The sequence below is a fragment of the Hydra vulgaris genome, chromosome 03 (assembly GCF_038396675.1).
Source record: "Hydra vulgaris chromosome 03, alternate assembly HydraT2T_AEP".
Classification (NCBI taxonomy): Eukaryota; Metazoa; Cnidaria; class Hydrozoa; order Anthoathecata; family Hydridae; genus Hydra; species Hydra vulgaris.
In genome coordinates, this window is record NC_088922.1 from 2,143,402 (window position 1) to 2,148,528 (window position 5,127).

General features: G+C 29.3%; 1 long non-coding RNA gene across 1 annotated transcript; it reads right to left on the reverse strand.

Annotated features, from left to right (window-relative positions):
• Positions 1-742: 742 nt before the first annotated feature.
• On the reverse strand, positions 743-4,664 carry LOC136077860 (uncharacterized). The gene is made up of 3 exons (XR_010637320.1): positions 1,404-4,664; positions 1,266-1,334; positions 743-925 (listed from the first exon to the last, which is right to left on the reverse strand). It is a non-coding gene; the product is annotated as an uncharacterized LOC136077860 (long non-coding RNA).
• Positions 4,665-5,127: the final 463 nt, after the last annotated feature.

A 5,127-nucleotide genomic window follows, 5' to 3' on the forward strand; every position in this document is an offset into this window, starting at 1 on the left:
TGAAATATTATATGGGAAAGCTTTCATAGAACAAAGCTAAAATCTCTTTACCTTCATCAGAAACACGCAGCTCGCGCAATAACTTTTAAAAATCGGTTTTTTCATACAAAACAACTTTTAAAGAAAATGAATATTTTAAATGTATATCAACAAAATGTCTTTAATATTTTATGTTTCATGTTTAAATGTAGAGAAAATTTGTTGCGAAACGTATTAAAAAATCTTTATTGTATGAAACCTAAAAACAAATATAATCTTCGAATTAATAACAATCTTATTGCCCCTTTTTGCCATAAAAGCAAAGACCAGTTTCCCAGTGAAAAAGCGCACATGGGATACGCGTGGATTTTTTCCATATGTAACCAATGTGGGGATTATTATTTTGTCCCATGTGGGTTTCATATGGTAAATCCCACATAGATTCCATATGGTAAATCCCATATGGGATACGCGTGGGTTTTTACCATATGTAACCCATATGGGGATTATTATTTTGTCCCATGTGGGTTTTATATGGTAAATCCCACATGGGTTTTATGTGGCAAATCCTACATGGGATATAGGTCGAAAATACTACATGTTATAGATCTTAAATGCCACATATTTTAATCCAAATGGTATAAAAGTAGTCAATACTACTTTTATACCATTTGGATTAAAATATGTGGCATTTAAGATCTATAACTATAATGTGGGATTTACCTTAAACTATTATAACGAAGTTTTATAAAATTAAAAAACGTGTTGCAAAATGAATTTATTTTAAAATAAATGCTATTAATCAATACATCCAAAATGAATATTAAAAATATTATTTTTTCTTTTGCGATTTACACGCCGTTTTTTGTTGATTGAATTAATTAAATCGCTTCGGCTTGCATAATACCAAGGTTTTTAGTATCTTCTAACTTTCTTCAAACATTTTCTAAAAAAAAAAATATAAATACAAATATATATAAATATAAATATATATACATACATATATATACATACAATATAATATATATATATAGTAGAGAGAGAGAGAGAGAGAGAGGAGAGAGGAGAGAGGAGAGAGGAGAGAGAGAGAGAGAGAGAGAGAGAGAGAGAGAGAGAGAGAGAGAGAGAGAGAGAGAGAGAGAGAGAGAGAGAGAGGAGAGAGAGAGAGAGAGAGAGCAATTTTAATAAGAAACCTTATTAGTTGAGCAATTTTAATTATTAGCCAGGTTGAAGTCATTTATGACTACAATATTTCACAAATAATTATTTCTTAATTTATTACTTACAATGACTAACGTATTATGGGTAATTGAACACATATTATGCGTAATGAGCTTGAACCCATAAGGAGAACCCTGAAAAAAAGTGATCAATTAGGATAAGTAGTTAAACAAAAAAACAAAAACAAAAATGTAAAAACCTACTTTTTCAATGATGTAGACGTTGGGTGCAATAGCCACTGGATGCAAAAGTATCTTTACTTTTTCGTCACACACACGGTCTTTTATAATAACAGGCCTTGACATCGCGCAAAATGCCGTAAAAACTGAAGGCCGATTAAACTTTTACTTTTACTTATATTGATATATTTTTATATTAGGCAGGGTGTAATGGCAGTCTATGTTTTCTAATAATAATCTCTAGTAAAGACGTTAAAGTAATTTGTTAAAAGATAATCATATTTTTCGTATTTCAAATTTTATTAAAATATTTATGTAATATTAAATAGTATCAATAATAAGCAGAACCATAACAAAGCATATATCTATATATTTGAAAGATAACTGTATTTTTAATTTATTTTGCTAAAAATATCTCAACAGGGTAAATATTTACAAATCCAAACATATTGAGAGACATATAGGCTAATGAGAAAATAAAAAACATAACAAGTAAATAGCATAATAAATTACAAAACTAATATTCACTAAAATTATGATAGCTTTAGTATTTTGGGAGTGGTAATTAGTGACATACTTAGAATATACTCTGCATTGTTTTTATGTGATTTTAAATTTATATTTAGCAGCAATGAACTGAAACTGAGTAACACAAAATGTTCTGCATTAAGGGTCAGTAGCACTTTGAAAAAAAAAGCAAAATATTGACCATTAGACAAGAGTATCAGAAGGAATTTCAGGTCCGCCTCAGTTTAGGCTATACAGATAACTTCCATATTTATAATAATAATTAAAAGAATCATCATAAACTTTTATTTCGCTTTTTTGCACATAGCCAGCTATGTAAACTATATCCACTAATGTAGATTTATTAACTGAGCTTTCAAGATCATGTATATTATCCAGAAGTTCTTTTTCATCAGTAGAAATATCTCTAAAACATGTCACAAGTATGACCATCGATACCATCAACAGGAATGTCAAATTGTAATATCAATTTAGTATGTTGAATATTAATTTTTTCAATTACAGATTTAGCGTTTATAAAGTAAGTACCTCCAGATCCCTGTCGAAGCTTAGAAAAAGCTTTTTCAAGTGGATCTGTTGAAAACCAACCTAATAAGACATACTTTGCTCCATTACTCAACAAAGTTTCTAAGAGATCAATAAAGCCATAACATGAATGCGCTATTGCATTGCTGGTATCTAGCGTAAGCTGTTTTACACGCTTACCTGTAGGTTTCATAAAATTTGACAGTTCAGCAATATCTCATAGCAGTTGTAACTGTTGATCACTAACTCCGCATAATTCATTTCTAAACCGAATGCCAGCACCAGGTGCTTTGACATTAACAACATTCAAAAAAAAATTATTTTTTCAATAAATACAGCAGTACCTTCAAATGCTTTATTTTCAATCTCTGGATGCTTTCTTAATGCAGCTACTGTTTCTTCGCAAAAAACAGACAAACAAAACTTTATAAAATGTCTCTCTATTGGTTTTGGATAAACTGATTTAGCTGTAAGTTTAGAGAGTTTAAAAAGACTATTGCACTCAGTTTTATATAAAGTTTCTAAATCACTCCACTTAGCCAAAGCCAGTTCTTTATTGTTCAAAAATTGAAGTTCGTCAGTCTTTCTGTCAACCAATTGTTTCGTATAGATTTTAAGAGATGCACATAATCATACAATAAATATATACCTGATGTTGTTAACCATTGTTTATCAACTGTTTTAAACATTCCAAAAAATCTTTGATTTACAGGGTTACCATCAGTAATTATTACCTGTGTCTTACTATTTTCAATATTATTTATCGTATCAACAATTTGTTGACATTGAGCAAACTAAAATTCAGAGGAAAGATTTGCAACAGGTTGAGCTCTACATATAAATTCTGGACCTCCAAAAAGACATTAAATCATAAATAATAAAATTGTTTTGGCTAACTTTTCAGGGTAGTTTACTGCTTGACTAAACAAAGCACCTCTTTGGTAAAGTAATGAAGCTTTGACATAGACCTCATCAATTAGTAGTATGGAAGTCCTTTTTAATGGATTTAAATTCATAAAAATACTATTTATGAAACTTAGGTCCTCCATTGAGCTTATTTTTGAAGTCAATCGTGTTAAAGTCCTTATAATTGACAACTTGTAGTCAATACACAAACAATCATATAAACTTTGTCGCATAGCAAAATACTCATATGCTCTACATATAATATCTGAAGTATATAAAACTTCACCAACATTAACTTTTCTCATAGCATTAAGGTGTTCGAATAGAATATTTGACAGAAGTGAACTTTCTTTATTTTTTAAAAATCTAACTGCTTCAAATAAAGCTGATTTTGTTTTTATTAACTTTAATTTGTTTACAGCTAAAGATGAAATATTACAAGTTGTGCCATTATGGTTAGCTACAAATGAATAATCATTGAAAATTACTAAAATAAATAATGGAACACCAAGTTTGTACATTTTTGATTGTATGTGTACACTTTTTTTATTAGGCTGTAAAATAATAACATCATTATTATCACTTAACAAAGATTGAATATCGTCAAATATAAGTTCATCCTCTTATAGAAAATCATTTAACTCATCTGGTAAAATGCTTCGAAAACCGCTTGAAGTTACAGTTTTTCTAACTTTACTTGCTGGTGTGGCTAAACAACTAGGCGGAATATTTTTAAAAACAGATGGTGGGTTTAAAGGTCGTTGCTTCCCATATTTGCTTTTAAAAGGTGCTTCATTTGGCCACTGAAGTTGACATACTGCTGTATAGTCTGTAACAATAAAACAAGTTCTTGGGATATCTTCACTACATCTTTTTCTCTCCTCTAGATTCTTCGGGAATTTATAAATTGATATTTTTGTTGTAGTTGAGTACTGATATTTTTGTTGTAGTTGTAATTGATACTGTAGTTGTAAAAATTGATATTTTTGTTGTAGTTGAGATAGTTTGACTTGCAATTTAAAGGCATTTTACTTATTAAAAAAACTTATCGTTAGTTTGACAATATTATTACCTTACAATGTAACACCTTGAACCTTACAACGCTATCGCCTTGAAGTTGCGTTATCTAATTTATAAACCAATCAAATTTTAAAGATTTATTAAAAAAGCGTGAACACAAACTTTCGTCTAATGTTAAAAAATGAAAATGTAAACACAGTATTAGGAATTGGCCTTCAGTTTAACAACATTGTTGCGCGATGTCAAGGCCTGTTATTATAGAAGGCCGTGGTCACACATAATATAATATTCTGAAACTAATAAACAAACATCTAAATTTCTATAAATAAATTTATTCTTTGATCATTGCCTTCATATCCTATCTTATTTTCATATCATAATCTATTATGGTATTATTTACATAACATATCACAACAATATTATTAAATTTGTGATGTTCAAATATCATATGAACATTCTCTAACATGTTCATTGATATTTGAATATAGTTCTTGAGTATATTATCTGCAAACAATTGACTGATGCAAGTTCAAATGTTGTCAAAAACCAAGCATGCATGCATGGGACACTGCAGTGTCCCACAAAGAAATGCTGGTTTGAGTCAAATTTTTATTTAAAAAACGTATCAAAATAAGGGGGAGATAAGGAGGTTTCTGTAACTTTTTTTAGGTTTCAAAACTTTTAACTTTATATATAATAAGGTTCATAAAACTTAATGGACTTACGAAGTACATTGAGGAACAAAAACAGGATATTTACAGAAACTTTT